A 14,966-nucleotide genomic window follows, 5' to 3' on the forward strand; every position below is an offset into this window, starting at 1 on the left:
CAGGTCTGTTTAACTGTAACTTTTGTAATGTTGCTTTTACTCTTTCCAGTATAATAAATGAAATGAAATCATGCGTTTGACAATAAAAAACAAAAGCAGTATGTGCTAGAGGGAAGTCTAAAGTTTGTCAAAGTTAGCAAAATGTTAGAAATCTGTCCCGTCTCACCAATTACAATACTCCTCACAAAATTCTTCTTTTTTTCCTCCCTCGTCTTTGGACATTTTAAGACCGTTCTTTTTTTTTTACAACACCATGGCTAACATGTGTCAACACGCTACTAATGGTTTTAAAAAGAGATTGAAAAAAGGCTTAAGTCTGACAAACACTTTGGTTACCAACATGATTTTGTAAAGACATATCTTGTTGCGTTACTTTTTGCAATGATTTTGATGTCTATGGCAACAGAGGCATCAATGTTATCAACATTTTTTTATTTTCCCTGCTATCTACTTCCTCGTTAACACAATATCCTAACGGCAACAAGGTACACAGTGTCAGCAGTTCTTTGTGTTTTCTTGAGTCTTTAGGGTTGTGTCCATATTTACTAACTTCAGGATGACAGTCCTAACTGCAGCAAAGCTGTCATAATTATATTCCAAAACTGGAAAAGTAAAGCAACTGTAAGATAACTTGAAAAGTTGTCCTTATTTTCTCTCTTGTGATGTTCTTGTGAAAAGTAATTGTACATCAAAGTGATGTTCTGGGTAAAATCTCTGCCTCCTAATCCTGTCTATCCTTTTAATCTTTGCTCCGCTTTACAGAAAATAGTTCAGTTTATAAAAGTATTAGGGAAGAGAGCTGCATTTGATGTCCTACATCGGGCCATATCTTGGGGGAGTTCTGCCGCTTTGATGGCGGTTCAGGAAATATCTGGTGACGACATACGGGCTGGACTGGACTGGACTTTGGACTGACATTCAAACTCCATCATACTATTCCAGGCTGGTTAGATTAGTGTGAAGCGCCATAATCAGGCTGTATTTGGGCCAACGTTTTAATATCTTTATGAGAAGCAGCCAGAATTACATCAAATATTCAGTAATGAAGCAGTGAGGGCCACACTCTCACAGAGAACATTTTCAAAAGAGTTTGCAGAGAGACAGTCAAACCCTTTACCTCAAAGAACCTTTTCTTTTGTTGCTGACAGTTTTTGGGAAGTTACTTTAAAAGGCAAAGAGATGTACCATCATATCGGTTATGATGAAAATCCTCCTTACTGTTTAAAAAGCCATTGAATATAAAGAACACTTTTCTGACCTCTTCGAAGGTCAAAACCGAAATATACTACAATAACCTTCGTGTGACAGTTCATCTCCGTTCATATTTCCAACAGACAATGGGATATATTCATATATTTATCTACAAATCTTATACTCAGAACAAATCATGAGGAATATATAAAGCAGGAGATGTCACACAACAGGTTTAAATGAAGAACATAATCCTGTAAAACATCTCTATTGTGGAAAGCATCTGATTCTAAGAGAACTACGGCCTGACCGATATGGGATTTTTGGGGCCGATATCGATATCTGGGAGACACCAAAAGCTGCGACAAGCAAAAGAGAGAGACACATATTTTTGCAATTTAGTCAGTGTGCAGGAGTTTGTCTGCATATTAAAAACAAGAAATTAGGGTACCCATTATTATGGGTCTAGAACTTATCGATATTGTTTGATTTTTTACAAGAATCGTATCAAAGTTTATAAATCGGGTAATGTGACAATCTTGTTGCTGAGACAAGTCCAAACTTTTCCTCAATGCTTTCCTCAAATATCACATCAACAACAATAGGATGAGAGTTATTGTAAAAAAAAAAAGGAAGGGGTTTTCCATTACATGATATTGCTGTGAAGTTGACTTTTAACCATTTTTGGGTGAAAAAGTCACAATTTTTCCATCACAACCTGCTAGAGTGTGGTGTAAATTTGGCAAGAGCAAAATGACCATGACTAGAATTCAACCACCAAACTCTCGTCAGTTTAAACTTCATTCATACTGGCTTTGTGTGCCATAATTGAAGACATTTCTCTTGGCAACCTGAAAACACAAAGCCTTTGGCCATGACTTTTCCGGCCTGGAGAAATACAAATCTCATGAAACTAAAATCCAGTGTTTGTTTTTTTTTTTTTTGTTTTTTTTTACAGAAAAATAGAGTATGTAATCATATGAAGAGATCAGGATGCAATATATAGTCCTGAAATCCATCCATGATCTATACTGCTTTTCCTGTTCAGGGTCACAGGGGGCTGGAGCCGATTCCAGCTGTCATTGGGCGAGAGGCGCTACACTCTGGACTGTTCGCCAGGGTTCAATCACAGGGTTCACATATAGAGACAGACAACCAGCCACACTCACATTCACACCTACGGGCAACATAGAGTCAGCAATTAACCTAACCAGCAAACTCCACGTAAGGGAGGGATTCGAACCTGGAACCTCCTTTCTGTGAGTCATCTGCATCTGTGGTTAAAACACCATCTTTAACTTTTATAATTTTGAGTCTCAAATGTTAAATACTGATGCTGACTGTGAGTGTGAAGAGATACTTATTAATGAATACAAACCTGGTCAGTGTTAAAATAAAATAAATAAAAATAATATTATTTCTAACACGATAAGAAAAGAGTTTAAGATTCGTACTTACAGTTTTGTCATTCTACAAAGGTAGACATGTAAATGTGTTCTAGAAGATAAAGACGAGAAGATGACTTAAAAAGATCTGAGCACAATAATACAAAAGTTACTGAAACAAAATATCAGGAAAAGCCTCTTCTTGGTTCCTTGGCCTGTCTGTTGCATTCAGCCCCAACACCATCAACTTCTCTCTATTTATTTTAACAGGAACCTGATCATGTAATTCTGTTCCATTTTACTTAGTAACACACTATAGAATGACAAGTACTTCCTTGAGTCCTTGAATATTTAAATTTTGGTTCTACATGTAACTACAGTATATCTAAAGGATAACTCTTTTAGTATGTAGTGTTTAAAAATGGTACTGCAGTCTGAATTCAAAATACTGGAGAGTTGTCTCCCTCCAACCCTTCCTTCCTCAAATGTTGACTCTAATGTGCATGCGAGTTGCTGAGTCCGTTTATCCTGCTCTGCATCGGTCTTGAACGCTTTCTGCATTCTAATCGGCCCAAAAAAATTAAATTAGGCCAGCCCTAATAAATATACACAGGAGGACAATAGGCTTCAGTTAACCATCAAATTCCAACATGAGTTAACAGTGTGTTTCTTGGGGATTATAGTCAGCTGGGGATTAATCCATATTTTGTGCTCTGCTGAGTATTCACAGCAGCAGGATCAACTCAGAATAAACCATGTTCATCATGATGAACAACAGCGTGTGTGCGCTGATGTAGTTATGATGGTTTTGCTTGAGTCTTAAAAAGATTACTTATCAGTTGGATCAGTGGATTGATGATCTGATCTGTTTAAGAATTGCAAAATATACTCAGCCTCACAATACAAGAAAAGGGACCACAATGTCTCCTCTAAAAGTCTAGTCAAGAATGAGTTTTTTTGTCACTTTGTTAATGCAGTTAGCAGCAAATTAGTCCGCCCCTGCCTCAAACCCAAAGAGGCAAAAACACTGTGAAGCATCCCTCGTTATAATCCAAGCTATTTAAGGCTAACACTCCCACTTGTAAAATCCTGAGCCGAGCCTGTGATTTAGAATTCCATGCATGTGTTACGTAACGCTTTTGTCTTTCATGCTTGAACTCCTCTCCAGGCACAGGCATACTTTATTAATGAAAGGGATGGCATGATTGGGGGTTGGTTGTCTCTGCGTGCGTGTAGTTGCATCAGTGAACAAAAGTAGGTTGTATCTGTGTGTTCGTGTCTCTATCTGCTCACGTGTCTGCGTATATCATTGAGTGGGAGGAGATTGTGGGGATTCCGAAGCACTTGACCAAGGAGCATGACAACATGGCCACCCACGACCAAGAAAGGTCAGGGTTTGTCTTCCCTGAAGACCGTATAATGGCCTGTCACAGCTCACACGGATTAACCACTTATGCCTGATGACATATGTGACATGTTATGTGCTCCGAGTGAATGGCTCACAAATTGTAGCTGAGCAGAAACTAATAACCAAGAGTTGTTATTCACCATTGGAGATGACAAAGTCAAATTGTGTTGCTGCACACTAAGTGTTGTTGTCCTGTTTCTTCCTGTGAATTATTCAGACCTCCTGTCCTGTGTGACTTTAAAATTCAGTGAGTAAAATCTAAAAGTAAAATATGACATCACTTGTCGTTCTGGTCCAACACTAATCCAAGGTTACAGAGGAAAGTTGTGTTTGCCTTTTTGTAATTTCAAAGAGGACACATTATGCTTCAGCATTTTTTTTTTTTACTTCCTGTCAAATATATTACGTTACTATGTCAGATGTTCTCATTGAAGGTCGCCAAAGGTTCACATGATTAGAGATACATTTGTTTGGATATCTCTTTCGGCAAAAAAGTATTCTCTGAATTATTTGCCTCCATCTGTCCTAATAGGCGAGAATTCATTCCAAGCCAAAGGAGTTTATATGAGTGGTAGTAGGCATTTTATGTACAGTACTTCAACATTAAACTAGCCCACAGTGAACGGATATCCTATACATTTGGCATGAGTAGTCATAGGACTGTGGATGAATTTGGAAATTTGCCATTTCCTATAAAGCATTTGGACCTAACAGTGGCTTCCAACAATCCATCCATCCCTTTTCTTCTGCTAACTTGAGGTTGGTTCATGGTGGCATCAGGCTAAGCAAGTTAGCCCAGACGTCCCTCTTCCCATCAACAGTTTCCAGCTCCTCCTGGAGGTTTCTAAGGCGTTCCCAGGCCAGGGGGTTAAAAAATAATCCTTCTTGTAAACTGGGTTGGCCACAAGGTCTCCTGCTAGTTGGAAAATCCCAGAAAACCTCCAAAGTGAGGTGTCCAGGAGGTATCCTTATCGATCAGGAGCAGAGAATTAAAAAAGACAGTAGTTACAACGGCTTGTTTCAGAAGTGATAAAGGGAATCAATTAGTTATTTTAAGCATTTTTGACAACTTCACTTATTTCTACTAAATTGTCATTTTCACTTCATTACCAACTTGCAACTGACTTTAATAAGCTGCATAAAAAAATGGTCGTTTTTATTTTAAAAGATAATAATAATAATAATAATACATTTTATTTACAAGTGCTTTTAAAAACTCAAAGACACTTTACAATAGTTAAAACATAAAGAACAGCACAGTAAGGACAGACTAACGGACATCGCAGCATTACACACAAATCATAAAGATATGTCCCTAGAATCCATTCCAGTCACCTGGATTACCGCCCTATATTTGTTTGACCCATCCATTAATCCCAAACACCAGCCCAGGTTCAAGGTCTTTATAACACATCACCTGACTTCAACAGCGAATCTGTAGGGAAGGTTTGAGAAATGATGCCAGAGCTCTACCTACAGCTTCATATATTGAAGCACTGGGCCATTGACTAAACTGCCATACGTGGTGATTTAGGATTGAGAACGGGCTTGTCATACTTTGTCTTTTGTGCGCCTGTTCCGTTGCAGGCCTCTATCTGTGGAATCAATTGTCTCCGCTCATCTGAGGCGCTAACTCATTAAATTCAGTCCAAGCACAGCTCAAAATCCACAAGCTCTTTGATTAGCTGAGGTTGTTTTAATCGTGCTGTACAAATAAACCTGACTGGACTTTTGTTGGAAACAGGTGCAGTTGCTGGGTATTACTGGCTGCTGGGTGTGATTTCAACAATACTTTAGTTCAGTTCAGAAAAAAGCCTTGCGCTGTCCTCTCTTGCTCTTCATGTTACCTGTATAGATTTTATAGGTATTCACTGACTCTATTCGAAGCAGTGAAAAATTACGTGATTAAAAAGAGAATTCAGGACATACCTCAAAAGGTCACCCATGAAGATAATGGATCATTCACCGTGTCGAGCGGGTTCGAGGGCTCATCTGCCCCCGAACTTCTGGGTCGAATTAATACATGCCCCGTGTGCTTGTCAGCAGCTTATGTTAAAGCTGTCATTGGCTATCTCCACCTGTCTCTCAGCCCAGAAGTGTGGGTCTGTCTTCTTGGTCGGCGTTGGTTTTAATTAAAATTGATTTTGTCTTCAGCCAAGGAAGCTGCTATAATAGATTGGAAATGTCGTGTAGCTGCCTGCAAATCTCCCATTGAGTTCCTAATGGCTTTTGAAGGTTCATAAGTTTAAAATTGCACAAGACAGTGCCTCTCCCTTTAACATGCTCTTATGACTAAAATCTTGGCTAAGAAATATAACACAGATGCATGTCTGAACACCAAAAGTAGTAAGTTTAATGTTCATTTCCGCTCTTTTGTTTATCATTTGTTTGTTTGACTTGCTGTGCACACAGCTAATGAAGCCATTATTTCAGATGTTACCGTTCCTAAACTCCTATAGCATTACTATCATCCCCCTCTATCTCTCAGTATCCCTCACTGTCTATGTAAGTGCAAAAATTAATCGTCTGTGTGGGTGTGTATTGTTGAAAATGTGCTTGATTTTCTTTCCCTTTAAGTGGTAAAATAGTGACAAGGCGTTGAACTGTATGGAGGCTTCTCCTTTGGCATCGGGCTTAGATCGACTGTGTGATTTGTGTCTAACAGTAATTGAATGGAATCAGACCAGTTGAGTGTATTTTTCACTTCTTCCTATTTCCTTACGCTCCTGGAGCTAGGTCTAAACAGCAAATGTGAGTCCCATAAAGCTGGAGTTGTGTCGCCAATGTATGCTTCCTCCCTTATGCCTCAGCGAGCTAAACCTCTGTTTCTTCAGGTGCAAAAGTCTCGCCAGCCCTAATCTCCTGCACGGCCCTGTGCTGTGGATTGGACAGCACAGTCCCAATAGCCTTCACATTGGCCAAATGTTTTATTTCCTTGTTCCTGTGAGAGTCTCTGGGCAGAGGAAAGAAAAAGAAATCACTGCAGGGAGAGGTTCACTTATTCTTTCTCTCTGCTTTTCTCACCCATTATTCACGGTGGAATCCAGCATCAACGTCACAGTGTGCTATTAATGGATGTGCCTAGGATACCGTGTAGTCAAGGAAACCATTTAAAATAGATATTCATTTTTTTAGTTTACAGGAGAGTGTTTCAGCACTCTTAAGAGGGGCTGCGTTGAGGGATGCATTAAAATAATTATCGATAAACTAATATGTTCATTATTTAAAAGTGAATGAAAATGGATTTACAGTTTACCAAAGTAAAATTCCTTGTGTGTTAAAGCATACCTGGCCAATAAAGCTGATTCTGATTCTGAAAATCAGACCTAACGAGAGCTCCCCAAAGATTATATCACCGGATTCAGAGGAATTCCTTATCCCTCTGACTTTTGTGGGTCAGATTTGGTTTCTGGCAGGGAATGAGATGTGGGAGAATTACGATGATTCATCTCACTACTGTGGTATCTGGCTCAGTCATAGAGCAGCAGTAGCAAACAAACTAGCCTCCTCTCATCCTGTGTGTAGGATCCCGGCTCCAGAGTCACAAGCTGCACATTCACATCAAATGAGAGAGTGAGAGATTTAGGAATATTAAAAAGATAATAGTAATTTTTGTCAACATGCAATCAGATGCTTTTTAATATATGACATTTACATCCAAAGTACTACTAACCCAGTCCATAAGAAAAAGTCTATTTTGGTCCATCCTTAGGTGTATTATCTTTTCCTTAGTTACTATACTGTCTGTAATTTTGTGCCCTCGGCTGCTACTAAAGAATATCACAATTTGCATTTAAAACTAGCATGCAGTTAAGGCAGTCCCTTTTTTCTATGCCACATATGTACAGTACAGTAAATTTCACGCCTCAGACCTTCCACCAACTCCTCCTTGGGCTGTGTTTATCACCCCTGAACAAACACAAGTTAATTAACGAAAGAATAATTAGCAGCGCTAATTAGCGGGCTGTTAAAATCTCTGAAAGTGCATTTGTCCGAGTCGGACACCATCCCTCACACCTCAAAATAATTTGGTATGTGCTTTTCCCATGCGGATCTTATAAGAAGCTTATAGGTTAGCCAAACATTGATTTGATATTCTCCACTGACACGTGCACGCTGTGATGGTCATGCTTGTAATCCTGTTGGCTAAATATGCTTAGCTGTGAAAGCAGATTAAGACATGGCTGTGTTTTCTTGGCCAGATATTCCCAGTGGCCCGGCTGATCTAAGCAAGAGCTCGGAAACATCTGTCCAGTGTTGTTGTGTTTAAGCATGACCTGAGGCCAATGTTCAGTCAACACAGCATGAAGGGCCCCGTGCTATGAGAACTACAAGAATAATTCATCATACTCTTGTTATGAGTCAGGTGAAACAAGACATTTCAGAAATGTTATAAATATTGAACAACAAAATTCCTTTCTCACACATTTACCAGTGGAAAAGATCATATGTTAAAACCCTGCCATGTTAGGATAACATCTTATTTCGATTCTAAAGACATAACAGAAGATGTTAACATAATTTAAGTGACATTTTCCCTTAAGAAAAATGTCTTTCTCTATTTTAGACCAATGTTGACTGTTTTTTTTATTTTTTTATGAACATAATAGGGAAAAAAATACAAATACATAACATGACCACTAGGGATGTAACGACAAGCCAAATGTGGGACAAAAATGAGGTTTGTGTGAAACAATGTGGGACATGTTACCATGATGCTGAGGGGTAGTTTAGATTTCAATATAATGTCCATCTAACCCAAAAAATAAAAATTTCTACTGAGACCATTATCACATACAAAGAATAAGACTTTTGCTTTCTACTCAGCCGTTGGATTAAAGTCAGGTTTTAGAAATGTGACTGTCACACCCATTAGACTGCACAAAGCAGGACACCTGGTCAACCTATCAACAACTGACATTGTTTCACCTTATATAAGTTTTCATTCGGATTTTTTTTAAAAGCTGGGATCTTACAACTGGCCCTTACATGTTAATCATCAGCCCAAATCTTTCAAACACCAATGCATGTAGTAATCTCTCTGGCTCTTGCACTCATTCAGGTGAGCGTGTTTGAAATCCACTTCCAAGCGTATGTTGTTAATATGTTATGCTGTCTCGAGGTTTACAGCATTATGCCGTTTTATGTGCTGCATCATGTTGGTAATATTATTTGTGTAGTCCAAAAGTTTGTCTTTGAAACAATACTCTGAACATCAGCTACTGTGGTAGAACAAGATAAGCCAGAAGGGATTTAAATTGTTCATATTGGCATTGATTTTTAATGGTATTGCAAGGGATTGTTACATTTTTAGTGACCACAGCTTTATAAATATTTTCTTGTTTATGTCTATGAGTTAGAATCACTTTGTTTAGGTATAGAGAAAGATCAGTCAGTCAGAAAGATGACATGAGGTGATGCAGTCAACAATAAGATTTAGAAATTGCTGTATGCACCTATTCTATACGTTCTTACTTTTAAATGCTCAAAAATGATTCCAGCTTTCCAGTTAATTCTGTGGCATCAATCAATGTTGTTTTGAACAGCTATGATTCAACCATGAAAAGGAACACCATGTACTGTGATTAGAGTCATGTAATAATTTCACCCTTTAATCCAAGAAGGTCATGTTCCTCTGGAAAGGTCAGGGGTAACTGTGCAGCTGAACATGTGAAGTGTTTAGCAGCTAATCACAAATCTATTCATACTGATCAGGGGAAGTAGCAATAGGCCTGGGTATTTATGAGCTATAGCAGGGATCCATGAAGAATTCTAAAATATCTCTAAAGTTGTAGCAGATTGATGGATGTACATAAGATGTACTTGCAACCGATGAAGACCAACATTCACCTTAGCTGATGAAATGTAAGCCATGAAAAGGTTAAATTAACTGCTGGTATCTTTTGGGTATTGTTTTAACTTACATTGTATTCTGGCGTCCCCCTGGATGTTTCATATCAAATGTCTCTTTAGTTGCACATTAACAGAGAAGCAGTAAAATGTTAATGATAGTCCCATACACTACATTTATATTATTTACAACCTTGAACACAGCGGTACAACATTATAACAGTATTCGAGCTTACTACCGTGAGTGTGAAGTCAAAGGAAAATGGCCACTGTGTGAATGTGATAAACTTTCATAAGCATGTATACAGGGATGAATGAAACACCAGTTTCCTCGTAAAATAGTCTGGCTCAAAATCTGGATACTAATTAGCAGGTCAACTTTTTCCAAATAGTGTTGAGTGTCAGGACGTAAAGGTGAGAGGAGCCCGCCAGTTGAGAGCTCCATAAGTAGAGGGTGGAGGAGTTTAGTGGTGGTGGGGCAGTGGGTTGGAAGAGGGCAAAGCTCTGGCAGTGGACTCCACAGCATGGCACATGAGCATCCAAGCAGCCGAGTGGAAAAGTGCAGTCTGGTGAATCTGGGACATGGCAGTAGAATACGGTGTATTAAATTGATATGACACCTTAGCTTAGTACGTCCTGAATGACATGTAGGAGGATTTCTTCACAAAAATATGTTTTAATTGTTTGCTTTGATCTTTAATTATTGAAATCTTCCAGGTCCACTTCCTGGTTGGGGTTGGCGCTCTCATGAACATGTGCACATGAATGCCTCACCAGGTGTTGGCTGTATGGACTGTACCAAATGGCACTCTGGAATGGGGGTGGGTGGTGGGGGGGTTCTGGCAGAAGATTCTCTATATTTGTTTGAAACCTGTCGTAGATAAATTAAATGTAGTTTCAGGTCTCATCAATGGAAGGACTGATGTGGATGATTTTTTTTAAGATCTGATAGTCAGTTGAAGTTGACCCATGCTAGTAGCAACATGGTTTAACGAGGAAGTATTTAAAGCTGTTGTTTGAGCCACATGGCTTTCTTCGCTCTGAACCTTTAATGCAAGTTTTTTTGTTTTTCATGTCAATTTACATTTTTTGTTTGTTGAGCAAGCATTGAAAATGGTCTGAATAAATCAAGTTGCTACGCAGGGATTGTTGTTTTGGTTCTCCAAACCCATCAGAAATGTTGGTTTACATCCTGATTGACATATTTAGACATCAACGTATGAACAATCCCATTTTATTCTCTGGTTAAATTTTGTACATTTTGCAGTTGGAGCTTTTTTTGTTTAATGGTTCTCACCATTTCCTGACTTATCAGAAACCATTCATATCAACAGTACAAGTGCAGCTGAACCCTCGTTGCTCCCCAGACGGAAAGCGGATCACACTCGCAGAGCAAAGAACTGTCAATAGATATCCGATTACTCGTAAATCTAGCCTCACAAATTGGGATCGAAAGTCAAATGCTAATGTCTCATCTTGTCGGATCACATCAAAGACAATCAGACTCACTGGCAGTGAGGACAAAAAAAAAAAAAAAAAACTAAAAAAAAAGGCACGGTCCATAAATATAGCAGGGGGCCAGTCACACCAAAGCCTCCAGTAAAAACAAACAAACACTGAAGTAAATGCATGCTGTGTAGGATTAGGAAGACTGAGAGAGAAAAAAAGAGAAGGAAAGAAGGGAAATAGAGACACTGGCAGATCCACTGCTCTGCTATATAAGACAGGAGTGCCGTTGCCATGGCAACCGGCAGCCCTGGGTAGGAATTTGGAGCAGCGAGTTGAATTACTGCAGAGGATTTGATGTTCAGTACACATCTGGGGTCAGCTAATATGGGCACTACAATCAGCTACACTCCTCCGCTCGCAGCACTCTGTACCGGCAATCCCTCGTTTAGGGAAACGGCGGCTGGCACATGGAGCCACCAGCCGTCAAAATCTCTTCTCGCTGTGTGTCAGATTAAGCGACGGTTCTCTCCGTCCTGACAGATGTTTGTGCTACTGAGTACAATGTCGGATTGGCAGATTTGAACATGTGTTTTGTTGGTTGAGGTAGTGTTGGCTTTGTGAAAATTTGTGTTTTTTTAATCTGGCCACTTTCCTAAAGCCGTCGTGTTGAAGATCGGGTCCTTTATATGAATGAAATGAAAGCGCACGAAAACAGTCAGTTGTTACATAATGAACATTTTTTTCTCTCTCAGAAGACCCTGAGATTCTATATTAAATGGGGACTCATGTTTTCTTATCTACGTCTCATTCAGTGTTCAGTCTGATAGAAAATGACTGCTTTTTACCACAGAGTTCATTCTTGGACTAGACAATGCACAGTGAAGCATGTACACTGGTTCTGTAACATTAAAGAAGAGGGACCTTTGGGTAGACTTTGCACTTTTGAGTAGATCATGTTTTATTCACTTCAGGGAAGATGAAGGAGTTTATCTTTTTCCATTTAGTTTGCATGTACTGTTCTGTGTCTGATTCATGTTTTACTAAGTACCTGAGTTGGTTTCTGAGTTAAAGAAGAGGTGTTTTCTTACACAACGAACAGATGGATTGGCTAACCAGTACTACATATTGTCATTTGATTGTTCACCAGTGTGATTCCAGAGGCAGAAATGTAACAGAGCTGTGGGTTCCAATCCGTGAAAGTCTACTTTGCACTACAATGTGTTGCCAGTTTTGTTTGTTGTTGTATTCCTGACATCAGGGATATTTTTTATTCAGCTAAATCTTCAACAGTTTTTTTTCTAGGTCTTAAAGTGATAGCTAGAGATGTGACAATACCTTGTGATACAATTACAAGACTCACAAATATTTGTGATTCTCTTTTTTAAAACGTTATCTGCTTTTGGCTTTTCTTGTTTGACATCAGAAGCTGAAGAAGAGAGGCGTACAGACACGGCAGAAGCAAGCAAATATTTTAAGGTTGAGAACACTTCTCGTTGGAAAGCAGCTGATGGAGACTTATCGGTCATGAAAAAAAAACTGTGTGCAAATATTACAAGAGACTGATGAGCGACACAAATAGAACAACCAACGTGATGCAGCATGTTAAATGTTGATAAGTTTTGAAGCTTGAGACACAAGCATCATATTAATAACACAGACTAGGAAGAAGATTTGAACCCCCCCCCCCCCCCCCTCCCTTAAAGGAATGCAACAGTCCCAGAGCTGTTATGTGCAATAGGGTTGAAGGTTTTGGGCTGATGATGAACATGGTAGAGCCAGTTTTAACGAACCAGCTTTTCATGAACTTGAATAGAAATTTTAAATGAGGTGACAAAAAATAGAAAATTCAGTGTCTTTGACAAGCTTTCAGTGCTTCAATGTTGTTTCAATAGAAACACAGGCTGCACTGGTATATTTACAATATACAGATTTCCCCAATTTTTGCAATAAATGTAGTTATATGATTTGGTATTTGTTTTAACATCCTTAGTTCATTTGAACGTGACTGTACGCTGGATAACAATTTAATTCTGACCAGGAGATAGGTCAGCGTGTTTGGGGCTAACAAAAAAAAGTATCATTAGTTAAAAGGAAAACAAAATGAGTAGCTTGTGAGTGTCTCAGTCCTGCAAAATGTATTCGTTGGACTGTTTGTTTTTCCTCTGCCTTGAAGAAGATGTTGTCTGTCTGCCTTAATCTGTGTGACACAGGCAGAGTTTGGGCTCTTTGGGAGCGTTCAAAGTGCACATTGTGTGCTGGTTTTATAACAAAGATAAAAGTAGAGCAACAATGCAAAATGGAGTAAGGCACGCTAACATTTTTATGTAATTAATCTTGTTTTTATAATCGTTGGAAGCCATAAGTCATAATGGAAAATAAGATTGAATCCTTACTTTGTATTGTCAAACATCTCTTTCCTCTCCTGGGTGCCTCTCTGAGTCAGAACAACGTACACTGAGAGATGAGATTGAAAACACTTAATGATTTCACGGTTAAGGTTTGATATTTAGGTTCGGTTAAGCCACAAATAAAACCCAAACACTTATTATTTTTTAAAGTCTCTGAAAGCCACACACTTCCCGCTGTGCCCTCTGCCCACAAAGCAGCTGCAGAGCCTCGTCTCGTAGCCTCTGCGATTTGATAAACAAGCTTCACATATTTGTGTAATGATGTTTTTCTGTGCAAGGCATGCTCCACTAAACACAACTTCAAATAAATATCATTTTAAATTTCAAAGCAAACACTTGCCTATCTCTCCCCCCCTTTCATTCAGTGGTTTCAACTTTTCACTTTGGCTTCCTTCATTCTTTCTACTTGAGCTGATAAATCTGCTAAAAGGGTTCAATGTCACACCACCATTGTCATTTAAATATTTGAATGTGTTTCCCTTCCAGCAGAAAAAGGAGGTTGGGAAGCACTTTGAGTTTATTTTTAGCATCTGGTTGAGGATATGCACCACTTGCAAATCCTTTACACCGCACACTTCTCTCTCCTCCTTCTAAGCATACTCACATGTGTATACAGTACACAAGGGCAAACGCACACACACACACACACACACACACACACACACACACACACACACACACACACACACACACACACACACACACACACACACACACACACACATACAGACACACTCAAATGTACTTACTATAGACATGCAGAAGAGGTTTTATCCAAGCCTTTGAAGTTGAAAAAGCTACTAAATGCACCAGGAAACAATAAGAAAAAAGACAGCAGCATTAGATGAGGATGCTGCATCGACTGGCTGCTTATTAAAGCAGAAAACTGAAAAACTAAACAGTCTTTAGGTCAACCAAGATGATCATTTTGAAAACAGAATTAACAGCAATGATAACCTTGCATGTTAAAGGGATAGTTTTATTTGATAAGACAGTGGAGTAAGAAATCGGGAGAGCGGAATGACGTGTGGCCAAAGTAACCACTGGTCAGACTCGAAGCCGGGCCGTCCGCTTGGAGGACTATAGCCTCCATACTACATGGGGCGCAAAGCCATTAGTGTCCCCTGTTGAGGGGTTTGTTAAGATCTTTTGAAGTGGGGTTGTAAGCCATAAGTAAGTGTATTAGCCACAGGAGATCCTGGTCAGCTCAGCCCCTTTATTAACAAACTGGCCCAGCATGCATCGCTGCATAGGGGGCCGTTTAGAGTAATTTAG

Source organism: Labrus mixtus, chromosome 7, assembly GCF_963584025.1.
Source record: "Labrus mixtus chromosome 7, fLabMix1.1, whole genome shotgun sequence".
Classification (NCBI taxonomy): domain Eukaryota; kingdom Metazoa; phylum Chordata; class Actinopteri; order Labriformes; family Labridae; genus Labrus; species Labrus mixtus.